This window comes from Mesocricetus auratus, unplaced genomic scaffold (genome assembly GCF_017639785.1).
Source record: "Mesocricetus auratus isolate SY011 unplaced genomic scaffold, BCM_Maur_2.0 Super-Scaffold_100030, whole genome shotgun sequence".
Taxonomy (NCBI): Eukaryota; Metazoa; Chordata; class Mammalia; order Rodentia; family Cricetidae; genus Mesocricetus; species Mesocricetus auratus.
The window spans coordinates 508850-526265 of NW_024429211.1; the positions used below are offsets into that span (position 1 = coordinate 508850).

Genomic DNA, 17416 nt, shown 5'->3' on the forward strand with positions numbered 1-17416 from the left:
ACACGTAGTTTCTCACACAGCTTTGTATTTTTAGTTTGAAAGAAGTTACACGTGTAGATTCTGAGACAGTGCTGTGACCTTATTTTCAAGAAGTTACCCATATAGATTCAAACACAGGGTTGTATAGTTACTTTTCAATAAGATGCATGTAGATTCTCACACTGTGTTGTATCGTTAATTTTCAATAAGTTACTCGTGTAGATTTTCAGACAGTGCTTTATTGTTAGTTTTCCAGAAGTTACTAATGTAGTTTCTCACACAGAGTTATTACCTTAGTTTCAAGAAGTTATGCATTCAGTTTAGAACTCAGTTTTGTATCCTTAGATTTTGAGAAGTTACATAGATAGATTCTCACACAGCACTGTATCATTAGTTTTCAAGAAGTTACAAACATAGATACTCAAACAGTGTTGTATCGTTTGTTTTTAAGAAGTTACACATGTAGATTCTCTCACAGTGTTGTATCATTTGTATTCAAGATGTTACACATGTAGTTTCTCAAACAATTTTGTGTCATTAATTTTTATAAGTTACACGTGGAGATTCTCACATTGGGTTGTATCGTTAGATTTCAATAAGTTACACGTGTAGTTTCTCAGACAGTGTTGTGTCCTTTATTTTCTTTTTTTTTGGTTTTTATGAGGCAGTGTTTCTCTGTATTGTTTCAGAGGCTATCAGTCCAATATATAAACAGAATCTCATGAATCCCATTGGTATTCCTGGGTACATAATAATCTTTGGGTATAAGGAAAGAGTTTCAAATGAAGTTAAGAACCATAATGGATTATTAATGTAGTGACAATTTCATCTAAGTTATATGGGGTCATCACTCAAATGACCTTTACTTTTTTACTTTATGAGACATGATGATTTTCTGGTTTGGCAAGTCTTGGATCCCAACAGGTAGCTTTTAGTTTGGACAAGCTATAAGAGCCACTAGTTTATATTTTTTCTTCCTCTTTTATTGAATTTAGAAACAAACTGCTTCCACATGTCAATCGCAGCTCCCTATCCTTCCCCGCCTTCCCCCATCAGGCCCTCCAACCCCCCCACCCAATCTGCATTCTGATATTCAGGGAGGGTGAGGTCCTCCATTGAGGATCTCCAGAGTTTGTCATTTCATCCAGGGCAGTGCCTAGCCACTTGTTTTTCTTAGTGATACAGAGCTAAGCTGGAAACTACATCTGTTGTGAGGATTTATGTGTCACTCCTTGGAATCAACCAGGTCCAACGGTAATATACTGTACTCCTTTGTTACTCTCTTGGACTCCACTTGCAAAAAAACTCAAAATTGGTTTCTTCTGCGTATATCTGTAGGTATTTTGCGATTACATATATTCTATTGATGGGTGTATCATCTCTCAAAGCATTTTAATTTCAGTTAAATACATTCACATATATCATATCTTTTGGGGGTAAAATAATAATTTCATTGTTATTTTTATCATGGAAAGAGACAAGTAGAGTGAAGATAAAGTGTGCAAATTATCTTTATGGTTTGTATTTGTAAGAGAGTATGATAGCTCATGGTAGAGTATGGCCAACAGAGAGAGTGATGTGGTATAGCGCTAACATGAGGTCACATGGACAATGGCAATGACTAGAGAAATCTCTGGTCAACAGTCTCTTTTTCCTTGGTGGCAGGTACGTTTCACAGCTGCATGACTGGTTTCTCCCTGGGAATGCCACATCGGTGACAGAAGTATCTGTAAGTAGCTGCAGAGCAAACATGGATCCTTCTGTGTTTATAGAGAAATGTGACTTATGATTACTTTCAGCTCTGAGAGATACAATTGGTGTAGGTAACAACTGTACAAAAAAACAGTGTGAAGCTGTCAATTCGGCAATGGCTTCTCATACAGCAGGCATATTGAACAAAAGACAACATTTGCAAATTTCAGTTGTCATTCTTTGTAGGCATGGACGCCGATATTGTAATAGGGCACAGTTTAGACCAATAGTTCACAGCAGCCACTGGCACCTCCAAAGCTGGACCCTGATGGATTCATGTTGCTATTAGTTCAGATGTCTGTGGTAATGATCATCAAGGATTAATCAACATCAAAATTTCTAGAGTTGCAGAAAAAATTCCATGATTCATATTTTTAATTTTTTATAGTGGCATATATTTTACTATGTTTAGTTAAAGAAAACACCCGAATTCTTTGGCATTTTTATATTTTTCATATAGAGTATGCGAGGAAGTCTTTAGGGCTTCCTTCTTTTTCCCCTCTGTCCCATGAAATGTCTCATCTTAGATAAATCTGCTACATTATATTTTAGCATGTATCACTGCAGGTAGCTGTTTAACTATCAGTTACACCCTGTGATGTTTTTTCCCTATTCAGTTTGGCATTTTTTTAAAATTTTGAGATAGAAACAATGAACCTTTATAGTCGTATATAAATAATGCTTCCTCATAGCAGGCATTGCATTCCTCTGTATCTTATTATCTTTCTGCCACCTCTTCCACAATATTATCAAAATGTTTTCTTTTTGTGTTTATCAATTATTATTGGGCATAACAGGGTCTGTTGCATTTTGACCATTGAATTATTGTTGTATCTTTCTTCTGGAAAATAAAGCTACTTTGCTGAGGGGGGGTGCTACACAGATCTGTGGGTAAATGGATAAATATTTTAAATGCTTATATACATTTTATTGCCTTAAATGCTTCCCTCTGTAGGTTCTTTTGAAATACCTGCTATCTGAGCATCTGTTTATAGTTGGCCAGATTTACACTGTTTGCCACAAATTTTCGCATGCCCATTATATAAGTCTACTCCATTGACCAGTGAGATCACAAAAAATTCACATGTGGATTTGAACTGCCAGGCGTCTGATAATTGAGTAAGGACTAAGATTTAGTAAATGATGATGCTGGGGGAAGGTAACACAATCATGAATTTCAGTTAAGTTCTAATGTAATTTTACCGGTAGTTAGTGAGCTTAAGATTGCACGATTGTAAGGATTAGCACCAATATAAGTTGAACCATATACAAGATTCTCTTTATCACATTAATATTGTAAGAAATTCTGAAAAAACTTACAGGAAATATAGTAAATGTGAATTATTGGAGAGAAGTTTGGCTCACATGAGCCGTACAATGTAGCAGAGATTCCTATGTGCTACTCATGTTCCCTTACATCTTAGTGGCTCACAGTAGGACAACATAGACACGTTCCTGATTTTTATTACTTTAGAAAAATAAATTGAATATTGAAGTGGCACTCAGATATGGTAGAAGAATCACATAGAATTATAGAATATTCACGTTTATGATATTTTAATTTTATACAATTGTCAGTTTTTAGGTCTTTGAATTACATTCATTGTTCAATCATATAGACCTTGAAATATATTCAATGAGTTCTTTTTTTTTAGGACAAATATGCCTGGGTGGGAAGATGGTTTAGGCAAACACACTATTTTAATTATGAGCACCAGACTTTATTCCTAGAATACAGAATTAAACATTCACAAATAGTTGTGGCTTTGCAATTCAAGTCCATGATGAACACTGACAGAAACATCTGTATTGGTTGCAAGAAAAGTAAGATTATTTTGTGAATTTTTTTAGAATTATTGTCTCAAATGGGCCATTGGTAGTAGATATTTGAGTCAATTAATATTTGTTGAACACAATAGCATAATGGCACTCATGAATCCCTCAAGTTATAACTCTTTGTACAAGACTTGCTTGGCTCAGGTCAAGTTAACAAAAGTCTTAGTAAATCATGATACCTCACTTATATTTTTGTACCTATTGGCATTTCATGGATTTATGGAGAATGGACTGTCAGTTTTCTTCAGGGCCTTTGTTTTCTGAAGTTATCCTCAACTCCCTAGTTTTCTGCACATGCATGTATAGGGAGGCAGCCCTAAAAGTGTATTATATAGCTTTTCATTTTGGAGTTTCATACCTCGCTATTTTTATAATGTTTTTATTTAAATTAGAAACATGAATGCTAACATGATTGCTTTGCATGTCAATCCCTGCACTCTTTCCCACCCCTCCTCCCTTTTCCATCCACCAGCCACCCAGCACCCCACACAATCCCCACATCATTAACCAGGGATGGTAAGGCCCTCCTTGGGAGGATCTCTAAAGTCTTTAATTTCCTTCATGGCATGACCTAGGCCCTTCCCCATATTTCCAGGCTGTGAGAGTTTCCCTCTATTTGGAATGGACTCCCAAAGATCATTCATATGCCGTGGTAAACACTGATCTACTACTCAAGGCCCCAATGATTTCTGTGGTTTCCTCACTGAGACTACATTCAATGAGTCTGGAACAGTCCCCTGTTGGCCTCTCAGGCACCAGTCTGGGATTCAAGAGCTCCCCCTTATCTGGTTTGGTGTCTTTCTGGGTTTCACTATCATGGTCTTGACCCCTTTGCTCCTCACTCCTGCATCTCTGTCACTAGGTTCCAGGAGTTCAGTTCAGTGTTTAGCTGTGGGTATATGTCTCTACTTCCATCAGTAACTGCATGAAGTTTCTATGATGGCTTATAAGGTAGTCATCACCTTACCATCAATGAGGGTCATTTAATGTAGTCTGTCCACTATTGCTTAGTTTGCCAGTTGGTGTAATCCTTGTATATATCTGGAGATCTCACTAGTGTCAGCTCTCTCCTCAAGCCTATAATGACACAATGTATTATTGTATTTCTAATATTATTCTCATGTATTCTTATACCAACTCAATCTTCCTGCTCCCCCATAACTTCTTCTCCCCTCCACGTATGCCCCTCTCTTTTTTTCTGGCTCCCTCTGCCCTCCCCCAATGTTCTCAATCTGCTCACGAGAACTTGCCTCATTCCACTTTTCTGGGGTATCATGCATCTCTCTTGGGAACCTCCGTATTGCCCAGACTCACTGGCATTGGTATTTTTGGCTGAGACTCCCATAATCCATATCTAAAATCCATATATGAGTGAGTAAATACCATGTTTGTCATTTTGTGTATGGGTTACCTCACTCAGGATGGTTTCTTCTAATGCCATCCATTTGCCTTCAAATTTCAGGATTCCAATTGTTTTTTGCTGCACACGTCACTATTTTAATAGTTTATATACATATTTTTAAATTTAAATTATAAACAAGGCTGCTTCTCATGTCAATTCCAGGTCCCTCTCTGTTTCTATCCCCTCCTCTTGTGCCCTCCCACCAACCCCCACAATATTCCCTCATTTCCCCAGGGAGGGTGAGGCCCTCTATGGAGGTGTCCATAGTCTGTCCTTTTATCCAGGGCAGGGCCTATACCCTCCCCAAAGATTTCATGGTGAGACTGCATATTTCATTGTTGGTTGGGAGTCAGAAGTCCATTTGTAAACCCGGAATAAATATTGATCTACTACCACGGCTCATTAGATTACCTAGGCCTCCTCACTAACACCTGCATTCAGGGGTTCTTGATCAGTCCCATGCTGGATTCCCAGGCATCAGTCTGCCTCTGCTTCCATCAGCCACTGAATGAAGGTTCTGTTTCCCAGACTCTCTCGCTATGGGATTGTAGGCTGGCACTCCCCAGATCTATGTCTAAAATCCATATATGAATTTTGAATTTTGAAAATCAATGTTTTTCTTGCTATGGGTCATAAGACATATAGCACATAGACATTTCTGTCCCAAAAGCCACTTTCCAAATAGCTGCCAGAAAATTAAAATTAACAGTGAATGGCTGTCTTGGGACTTACACTTTCCATTAGGTAGCTCCCAGAACATAAATTAACTCGTTTCTATTAATCTGTGTGCTGACCTGAGGCTACTTTACCTCATGTAATACTTCTCATCATTTTAGATTGGTGTCTCAATGTATCTGTCTGAAGCCACATTTCTCTCCAGTATTGACATTTTCCCCAAAATCCTGCCTAGTCACTTGCCAATCAGCATTTTAACAATAATTAGTGCAATACATCTTCAGAGTGTATGGAAGGATTATTCCAACCCAGAACGTGATTTGCCAATGCTGTGCCAGGCATTAGTCTTTGTGGGCTGTATTGATTCTTCTCTGATTCTGTGCCATCTGAGGCATACATGTCAGTGGACAGCTAAAAGGACAACATGGATACTACTACTGGTAGTGAGATTGCAGAGGTGTGACCTCTCAAATAAGCTGTGGCTTGTAGCTAGGAAGGGAAAGCAGAATGGAATTTCATGCTGACATCTGACACAGTGAGTGAATTGGACAAAAATGGAGAAACGGTGGTGTCTGATTTTTCCTTGTTTGGGTGAGTATATGGAGAGAAGGAACATATTATAGCAATAGTGTAGAATAGTCCCAGAGATTCCCAAACCTGGACCCTTTGAGAAAAATCATGTAATAAATAGGAAGCAAGTGACTTATAAAAACAAAGATTTAACAAATGTGTACTGCTCTTAGTACAAGTAACATACCTATCCTAAGCGATATAATGCAGACACACAAAAAAACCATGGCATATACTCTGTTATTAGTGGATATTACACATCGATCAAAGGATAAACAGTCTACAATCCACAACCTCATGGAAGCGAGAAAACATTGTGGAGTATGTGAGACATACATTGCGCCCCCTTGGAGAAGGATCAAGTCCTCTTGAATCAATTGGGAATGTGGAGGGAGGATGGAGAAAGGGAATGGGATAAAAGGAGAGGGGAGGACATTAGGGATCATTGAGGTCAACTCTGGGGGAAGAACAGAGTAAGATTGCAAAGAATTTGATACCTTAATAGAGGGAGCCATTCTGAGCATAATGATAAACCTAGCATTAGGGAAATGTACTGGGATCAACAAAGATGACCGCAAATAAGAATCTCAGCAAAACTGGAGAGGCTATGTTAACTTTTCTTACCCTGTAATGAGATTTATGTCTGTCTGAAATGCCATCATAGAGCTTTCATCCAGTAGCTGATGGAAGCATAAGCAGAGACCCACAGCAAACTACTCAGGCCAACTCCTGGAATCCAATTGTTTAGATGGAGGAGTGATTAAAATTAATTAAAATCTATTTGGCAGCAATTATTCATAAGTCGTATTTAGGGTCAGATGTGTAAGACACAGTAATCAAAAATAATTCTACATAGAAAATTCTGATGTCATGAACAAGTTGTAAATAAGAAAATGAGAGTCTCTTGCGGAAGGACTTATGTTTCTGTGACACATTGGGGGCCAGACAGGATCAGTCTTAGTGCTGTGAAGACCCTGATGATGAGATATATAAGCATTTTCTTGAGGTACAGAATGCATAATCTGTTGTACAAACCCCATTATTCTCTGATTGACAGGTTCATGTAGCCATTTAGGATATTTTTCCATCACCTGTGAATTCCTCAGAAGTCAGAAGCTAAAGGAAATTAGAGATGGGGCAAATACTTCTGGATGAATTATATTCTCTCCAGTATTCTTTCTTTTCCTGATATGAAAGAAAGATTTTTGTCTTTTGAGCATTGCCATGGACACTCAGTTTTCTAAAGTCCACATGAATATCCAGCTGGCTTCCCTGTATTCCATATTTTAAGAAGTACATTCTTCAGTTCATGGCTTGAAACCAGGTCTGCGTTATTCTTCTCCTACTTCACGGATCCTTAGGAAATTTTCATTTCTATTTATAATGTGGCAGATTAGGAGGCCTTGGAAACCCAGCAGTGTAGCCCATCCATCAGATGGGTGCATAGGGGAGCTTTATCTCCTTCTCAGTAACAGTTTTTGCTGAACATCTTAGCAAGTGTTGTTTTTTATTAATGTTTCAGAGATGAATTTTAGGATATAAGATATTTGTATAATTAAAAAGTATACCCTTGAGGTGTAATACTTTTGTTTTTCTCACTATATTTATTTAACTGCTATTACAATATAATTTCATCATTTGTCGGTTTTCTATCTTCATTACCAGTCTCTCATATAATACTCTTTGGTTACTTTTAATTTATGGTTTCTATCTTGTTGCTCTTGCAATCACATACAAACACAAGCACACACACAATTCATAAAACATATGTGTTATATTATTGAACTGTATGTGTTATGTAAGGCTTAGAGTGTTCTTCATGCATTACAGAACTATTGAGAAAACATTACCTTTTATGTCTTTGGGAAATTTATGACAATTTAGATGATTAATAGCAAATGAATTTTTTTGAATGCTTAGCTCATCTCAAATAATTTTGTACTAACAACAATGAGTGTGTTTGTGTCTGTGTGTGTTAAGTGTCAAATTGAAGTAAATATTGAAAATATGAAGTGAATAGAATGCTCCTACAATGATCTTATTTTCACAACAAATTCAAGAAAACAGGATTTCTAGTGGTTATGTACAAATTTATAATGCTTTTGGTTATTATGAGAAATGAGTAACACATACGGAGTTATGTATGCCCACTGCAGTTAATCTCCACATTGCTTGTGAATGCTGCATTCACAATAATATTGAAACTATTTGTCTAGGATTTGGGGAATTTCTAAATATTATGTAGATCTTCTAATTAATTTTACCTGATTAACACATGTTTAGTATTTCTTCCTAAACATTTCCCCTTTTATTTCCAGATCCTGTAATGTCTCAGAAGCCTGCTTATGATAATCTCAGAGTCAATCACAGAGAACTGCATCTCCCCAAATTCTGAGAAGCTTTCATTGAAGATACAGTGTCCACAAGTAGTTGGTGGTATTATAAATCTTGTATTTTCTATTTTATTGCAATGATTAATTTCTATTCTATAAAATTCTATTACATTTTATGTTTCTTGTGTTAGCATGTTTTTGCCATATTTTCAAATATTTTTCTTTCGTGTATGTCTTAGTATTTCTTTGGAAGACACATATGCTGTACTTTGCAACTAGATATAGTTTATGCTTCTTGTCTTTGGAACACCTATTGCTCATTTTCTCCTGTAAATGCTCTGAGGACATTATCCAGAAAATTATCAGTGAAGTGGCATCCACTTAAAACTTTTCTTTTTCTAATGTTTGAAATTATAATGAACCTTTTATGAATCTATATATTCCTTTACATTTAAATTCATAAAATTACAGTGGTATGCATGACCTGATTTTTTGAGTCTTTTCTTGTTTTTGGAACTCTGAAACTCTTACTGTGCACTCATCAGTCAACTCTGAAGTCCATTACCGCCTCATGAACTGTTTTTGTTATGTATGTACACCTAATGATACTGATGTATTTTTTATGAATATATGACTTGGATTATCCATTTGATGTTCCTAACTCTGAAATATTTTGTGAATATTGATAATGCATTACATATTATAATGTTTTATGAAAGTGGTGATATATATAGGCCTCTATTTCCATGGACACACTAGTCATGTGACCCTTGCTGGTTTACATTATTAGGCCAGATAGTAAAATTGAATACCTCTCATCCTTAACGGCTGTCCAATATTCTTCCTCGCCTCTGTAAGCCAATCCACAAGTACCAGGGCTTTAAGTAGTCCCTGTTCATCTTTCCCTATAGTTATCTCAGTATTGGTCTTCCCTTTAAACAGGCTGCTAAGCTATAGGTTAAATGACAGACTGTGTCCCTGAAAATAAGCTGAAATTAGATAGAAAAAGGGATTTGATGTTCACTTTGCCTACGTAATCCTGAGTACATATTCCAGATTCCTCACACTCCTATGACCATGTACATAAATGTCTTTAAGTGCTGATTTTGGTACATCAGGTTTTATTTCAGTAATCTATATTTAATCATAACCAAATGACTCCATGACAACTAATGGTTCTATGATTTGAAATATGAGAGAAAGTTAAAGATCTCCATCTTAACTTTTCTAACTGCATATTTTTAAAAGTTTGCTATCTCATGGCAGGTCCTTAAGATATTTAAATTGTTTTACTGTAAAGAAAATATTAATATATCTTCACTATGGATGGGACACTATTTTTTTATTGAGACAGGTTTTCTGTGTGTTGCTTTGGAGCCTGTCCTATTACTAGCTCTTGTATACCAGGCTGGTCTTGAACAAACAGATATCAGCCTCTTCTTATTATGTGATGATGTTAAACGCATAAATCACCACTCCCTGGCTTGAATAGGAAACTATTAATCTCTGAAGAGCTTTGGCAATTATTGACTTTTTTATTTTTATATTTTTTATTTATTTATTGTCTTCTTAAAGTCACTAAATTGTGACATTAAAACTATAAATGCATGTTATTAATAATCTTAAATATATGTTTATAGCTTTAAGAAAACTTACATTTAACCCTATGATGTTCATTAATTTATATCATTTTTTTCTGATACAGAGTCTGACAGTGCTGTTTAATGTAGTTGCATTCAAAAACTACCACCATGCTTCCTTTCTGCATCTTGAGAAGCTGATATTGTAGGAGACCTCTTCCCTGAGCTTATGGTAATGTAAAACCAACTGCTTCCACATTTCATTTGGATTGTGGATTTCTCATGTAAATATTTAGATTGAACTTTATATCTAATTATATTCTGGAATTTGCTGAAGATATTAGAGATAAGTACATTCCTTGATTACTGAGTGCTTCACTTACACCAGGTTAGGTCTTTAAAAAACAGCAAAAATGTTGTTTGTATTCAGAAGTCATGTCTTTTAAAGATCTGCACATGTGCTACTTCCATACATAATAATGTCATACTTTCTATTGGAGAGTTTTATTTTGATTATTAACCCATATATCACAAAGAGTATTGTATGGATTTTACCACTCAAGAGGCAACCAGACACACAAACATACATTCTATCACACTTGTCACAGAGGAATATGACAGAGAGTGGTAGTACTAAGATTTAAGGAACACATATAATACAGAAACCTACTGTGTTCCAGCATTCTGAGCCATCTCCCCAGGCCAGATGTGTTACTTTTTGCAATTGGAAAATTATTGATCTTTTTAGGATTCTCAGCATTGCCTTCCATTTACATTAATGAAATTCCATTTGCATGTATGACCTGAGTTTTTTGACCTTAGATTAATCTTTCTTCACAAATATCATGTTTTCATACATTTGCACAGTGAATTTTAGTCATTTTCATCCCAATGATTCACCAAATTCTATTCTTCTGCCAAAATCTTACTTTCTAAATCTCCTTATTATGTGTTTTGTATTTCCAGTGACCAATGAAAGCAGAGGCTGATACCCACAGAAAAACAATGAATTGAACTCCTGGAATCCAGTGTCAGAAAGGGAGAACTGATGGGCAAATAGCTAATACTGGGCTTGTTTAATGCACAGAAACAGTTGACCTGAACAAGAGGGACTTCTTGGACCCCAGATTGATGGCTGTGTGGAGAGCATGGGGCTGACCCAGAATTCATGAAGGTGGGTGGCAGTGAGGATGCCTAGGTAATCTATGGTGTCTTGGGTAGTAATAATCCCGGGTGTACAAATAGATTTTGAGTGTCCATGCCTCAATGAGGGATGATCTCTCATATAGGAGTATATGGGGAGGGCCTAAGCCCTGCCCTGGATGAAAAGACAGTCACTGGAGATCCACCATGGAGGGCCTCATGCTCCCTGCAGATCAGAGTGGATATAGGAGTGGATGGAGGAATAATATTCCTCTTCATCTTATGGTCTTTCTTTCAACCCTTCCACAATATATCCCAAGTGTGCAGTGTTGAGTGAGTTTTTTTTAATTCATCAATTGTTATTGGTCATAGCAATGTCAGTTGTATTTTGACCAGTGGATTATGGTTGTGGTATCCTTCTACTGGAAAATGAAGCTACTTTGTTGAGGGTGAGGGCTACACTATATGTGGGTAAAAGGATAAATATTTTAAACGCACATAGAAATTTTACTGTCTTAAAAACTTCTGTCAGTAGGTACTCTTCGAATACCTGTTATCTCAGTTTCTGTGGATAGGTGGCCAGATTTACAGTGTTTGGCATGACTTTCCCCTTGACCATTATATAAGTCTACTCCATTGCCTTGTGTTTAGTTTGGCAGTCAGAGTCTCCTTCCATCCGTTTATGACAATTATTGAAAAAAAAATTTGACATCGTATATCACTTGGCATTTTAAGGAGAGTAATGATTATTAGTGTGTGATATATTTAGTGATTTATTTTTTTCTTTTGAATGATTCATTCACCTCATTTGTCTTTGTATTCATAAGAATGTGTGTGTGTTTGTGTGCAATAAGTTTTGAAAACAGGAATTGGGTGTGAAATGCTCCTGTCTTGCTTTTTTCTTTCTGCATAATGTCAATGACATTTAATGTTTTTTGTTTCTGTACAAATTTTATAATAATTATGACAAAACAGTAAAACACATGGAGATTCATTGGCCCTCTCTACATAATCCATATATTACTTATGAATACTGAATTTATAATAATATTAAATCTACTTATGTAAGAATTTGAGACTCTAACTGTATAAAATTGATATTTTGATTACATTAATATGTTTTACAGTTTCTCACTACTTATTCCTAGAAATTTCCGCTATTATTTAAGGATACTGATGTAGGTGTTACAAACCTGCTCATGGTAACCTCAGACTAAAGCACAGATGAAATGCTTCTCCCCAACCGCTGAGAAGGCTTCGTTGAAGACGTGCTCACCATACCTAACTTGTGTTAGTATAAGTCTTGCTTTTTTGTAACTTTTGTTTCATAGGATTAATTTTTTTCATGCAACATTCCATTATGTTTTCACGTATTAACATGTTGGCTAACCATATTTGTGTTTGTCTTACTATTTCTGAAGAAATCATATGATATTCTTTTCAACAAGACATGCTTTATATTTCTTTCCATAGAATAACCTATTGCTCCTTTACTTTAACAATGCACCGAGGGCAATGTCTGGCAAATATTCTTTGATGTGGTATCCACTAGTACCTTTACTTTTTGACTCTTGGTTAAGTACAGAACCTTTTAGGATCCTTCATATATCTTTCTTTTAAATTGATAAAATTCTAGTTCTATGTATGACTTGATATGTTGACTGTTTTCTTCTTCTTGGATTCATCTTTCTTAATACATATATTTTCATACATTTATATAATTCACATGTGGATTTGAATTGCTAGGAGTCTGATAATTGAGTAAGGACTAAGATTTAGGAAATGATGATGCTTGGGGAAGGTAAGACAATCATGAATTTCACTTAAGGTCTGAAGTAATTTTACCAGTAGTTGGTGAAATAAGATTGCACTATTGTAAGGATTAGCACCAATATAATTTGAACCACATACCACATTCTCTTTATCACATTAATAATATAAGAGTCTGAAAAAAAACCTTACATGCAATATAGTAAATGTGAATGCTCGGAGAGAAGTTTGGCTCACATGTGATGTAGAATGTAGCACAGATTCCTATGTGCTGCTCATCTTAAATCATAGTGGCTCACAGTAGGAAAACATAGACACTATCCTGATTTTTAATACTTTAGAAAAATAAATTGAACATTGAAGTGACACTCAGAGATATGGCAGAATAGTTACATAGAATTACATAGAGTATCCATGTATATGATATTTTAATTTTATACAATGGTCAGTCTTTAGGTCTTTGAATTACATTCATTGTTCAACCATATAGACCTTGAAATATATCCTATGTGTAAACCTTTCTTTTTTATTTTTATTTTTATTTTTTTATTTTATTTTCCAGTTTAAATTTAGATAAGAAACAAGGTTGCTTCACAAGGTCAGAATATGCCTGGGTGGGAAGTTGGTTTAGGCACAAACACAATTTTAATTATGAGCACCAGAGTTTATTCCTAGAATACAGAAGTAAACATTCATGGATAGTTGTGGCTTTGCTATTCAAGCCCATGATGGTCATTGACAGAAACATCCGTATTTGTTTCAAGAAAAGTAAGATTATGTTTTGAATTTAAATGTTAATTATTGTCTCTACTGGGCCAGAGGTAATAGGTGTTAGATCCCTCAACTTATAACTCTATGTACAAGACTTGCTTGGCCTAGGTCAAGCTAACAACAGTCTCAATCCCAGCTCTCTCTCCCATCCCTCCTCCATTGTCCCTCCATCAGACACCCAGCACACCCCCAAGTGGGGTAAAGAAAAAATAGATATATCTTCATTATGGATGGGATACTTTTTTTTTTTACTGAGAAAGGGTTTCCATGTGTTGCTTTGGAGCCTGTCCTATTACCAACTCTTGCATACCAGGCTGGTCTTGAACTCACAGATATCAGCCTCTGCCTATTATGTATTTGTGTTACACACATAAATCACCACTCCATGGCTTCTATAGGAAACTATTAATCTCTGAAGAGCTTTCAGTATTATTGACTTTTTTATTTTTATATTTTTTGTTTATTGTACATTTAAGTCAACAAATTGTGACATTAAAACTATAAGTTCAAGTTATTAGTAATCTTAAGTACATGTTTATAGCTTTAAGAAAACTGATATTTATCCCTATGATGTTCATTAAGTTATATCATTTATTTGTGTTACAGAGTCTGTCAGTGCTGTTTAATGAAGTTGCATTCAAAACCTACAACCATGCTTCCTTTCTGATCCTGAGACATCTTCCCTGAGCTTATGGTATTGTAAAATCAACTGCTTCCACATTTCATTTGTATTGTGGATTACTCATGTAAATATTTAGCTTGAATTTAATATCTAATTATATTCTGGAATTTGCTGAAGATATTAGAGATAAGTACATTCCTTGATTAATTAGTGCTTCACTTACACCAGGTCATGTCTTTTAAAGACATGTTGTAGGCTTAGGTTCAATTGTCTTCTGTTCATCTTATATGTACATGTCAGTTTGGGCAGTACCACATGCTGAGTAAAACTCCTAATTGTCCTCCATGTAGTTTTGACCTTCATGATGAGGGTTTCAACCCTAAGATCCTCCACTGGTGAATAGAATTAATCACCCTTTTAATATGAGTCTCTAGGAGTTATTCCTTTTCTATAGATAAGGGGAGGACCGCATCTTCTGACCTACAAAGATTCCCCCAATAGTTTTCACATAAAGCCAGGTTATGGAGATAAGGGCAACAGACATCTAGCACGTCTTGATTCCCTGCCATCTCTGCAGGGAATGTTTGCCATCTTTGTATCTGCAGATACACTATTTTAATTATGAGCACCAGAGTTTATTCCTAGTATACAGAAGTAAACAATCACGGATAATTGCATGTTTGCTATTCAAGTCCATGATGATCATTGACAGAAGCATCCATATTGGTTGCAAGCAAAGTAACTTCATTTTGTGAATTTTAGTGAGAATTGTTGTCTCAAATGGGCCAAAGGTAGTAGATATTCGATTCAATTTATATTTGTTGAACACGATAGCAGAATCCCTTGTTATAACTCTATGTACAAAACTTGCTCAACCCAGGTCAAGCTAACAAAAGTCTCAGCAAATCTATTGGAGGATCTCATGATACCTCACTCATATTTTTGTAGCTACTGGCATTTTATGGATTTATGGAGAATGGACTGTCAGTTTTACTCAGGGCTTTTGTTTTTAGAAATTATACTCAATCCCTTAGTTTTCTTCAAACACATGTAAAAGGAGGCAGCCCTAAAGTAGTATTATATAGCTTTTGGATATGGAGTTGCACAGCTGGTTATTATTTGTAAAGTTTTTATTTATATAAGAAACATGAATTCTTCACATGTCAATCGCAGCTCCCTTTCCTACCCCTCCTCCCTTGACATTCCACCAGCCACCCAGCACCCCATCCATGTGGGATAAAGAAAACTTTAATATATTTTCATTATGGATGGGATACTATGTTTTTACTGAGACAGGGTATCTGTGTGTTGCTTTGGAGCCTGTCATATTACTATCTCTTGTGTACTAGGCTGGTCTTGTACTCACATGTATCAGACTCTGCTTAATTATGTGCTGTGGTTAAATGCATAAATCACCACTCCCTGCCTTGAATAGGAAACTATTAATTTCAGGAGAGTTTTGAGTATTATTGACTTTTTTATTTTTATATTTTTTATTTGTTTAATGTTTTTTAAGCCAATAAATTGTGACATTAAACTATAAATGGATGTTATTAGTAATTTTAAATAAATGTTTATAGCTTTAAGAAATCTGTGATTTATCCCTATTATGTTCATTAATTTATATCATTTATTTCTCTTACAGAGTCTGACAGTAATGCTTAATGAAGTTGCATTCAAAAACTACAACTATGCTTCCTTTCTGCATCTTGTGAAACTGGCATTGGAGGAGACATCTTCCCTGAGCTTCTGGTATTGTAAAACCAACATCCACATTTTATTTGGATTGTGAGTTCTTCATAAAAATATTTAGATTGAACTTTATATCTAATTATATTCTGGAATTTGCTCAGGATATTAGACATAAGTACATTCTTTGATTAATGAGTGCTTTAATTACACTAGGTCATGTCTTTTAAAGACATGTTTTAGGCTTAGATACAATTGTCTACTGTTCATCTTATTTGTACATGTCAGTTTGGGCAGTACCATGTGTTGAGTAAAATTACTATTTTCCTCCATATAGTTTCAACATTCTTGATGAGGGTTTCAACCCTAAGACATCCACTGGTGAAGAGAATTAATCACCCTTTTAATATGAGTCTCTATGAGTTATTCCTTTTCTATAGATAAGGGAGAGGACTGCATCTTCTGGCCTACATAGATTTTCCCCAATAGTTTTCACATAAGGTCAGGTTATGGAGATAAGAGGAGCAGAAATCTAGTATTTCTTGATTCCCTGTTCATCTTTACCATATAATGAGACTATCAAACCCCTGACTCTGGTGAGTTTGTGAACCATCAAAGAGAAAGCATACAACTTGTGTTTTGAGATATCATGCTGTGCAAGTACATCTGCATAAATTTTAGATGATTTTGAAAAGTGTACTGCCTTAAACTTTAGTTTTACTTTAAAGTTATTTTGAGTTTCTTGCTTAAAATTTAACTTAAGTTCATATACAGAAGACAATATAATGGAAGTTATATGTTACTATTCTCCTCCAAGACTGTGTAAAATGAATTACATTTGTGTTCTTGTAGGTTACAAACAGATCTGCTGGAAATCTCCATAATAACTGCAGAACTTGGATTTCCATCACTATGTTTAGGATGTCTCTCTTTATTGGCACAAACCTATTCCCTATATGATGGTACACAACCAATCACAGGAACCACAACTCATGTGAGTCCCTTCACACAGACCTTTCCTTCCAGGCTCCTAGATGGTGTTCAGCTCTCAGCTGGGTGCAGCCTCTAATTCCTGAATATACACTCTCTGCAGTGTTCTCTAAAGTTTACATTAAACCCATGACTGTAACTCTCTACCTCAATTTTCTAGACATTTTCCTTCCGTTAATTATCTGCAACAAGTCCTGCTCCTCTGATTCTCTTACTGCCTAGATTCTTAAGAAATTTTATTTTCTCCAGTGTCATGTGTCATGGTAGAGTTTATGGTATCACCAAGTCACACATGCATCAGAGG

At 35.7% G+C, this 17416-nt stretch overlaps 1 long non-coding RNA gene across 9 annotated transcripts in view; it reads left to right on the forward strand.

Annotated features, from left to right (window-relative positions):
• Nucleotides 1-603: 603 nt before the first annotated feature.
• LOC121134767 overlaps nucleotides 604-17416 on the forward strand; it is a 29747-nt gene continuing 12934 nt past the window's right edge. For 7 of the 9 annotated variants that reach the window (XR_005871987.1, XR_005871984.1, XR_005871991.1 and 4 more), the window contains exons 1-8: nucleotides 604-1708; nucleotides 8533-8650; nucleotides 10253-10359; nucleotides 11094-11301; nucleotides 12419-12560; nucleotides 14418-14505; nucleotides 16079-16221; nucleotides 16975-17116. This is a non-coding gene — a long non-coding RNA (uncharacterized LOC121134767). The remainder of the gene's footprint in view (nucleotides 1709-8532; nucleotides 8651-10252; nucleotides 10360-11093; nucleotides 11302-12418; nucleotides 12561-14417; nucleotides 14506-16078; nucleotides 16222-16974; nucleotides 17117-17416) is intronic. The other 2 variants (XR_005871990.1, XR_005871986.1) reach the window with 2 other exon arrangements.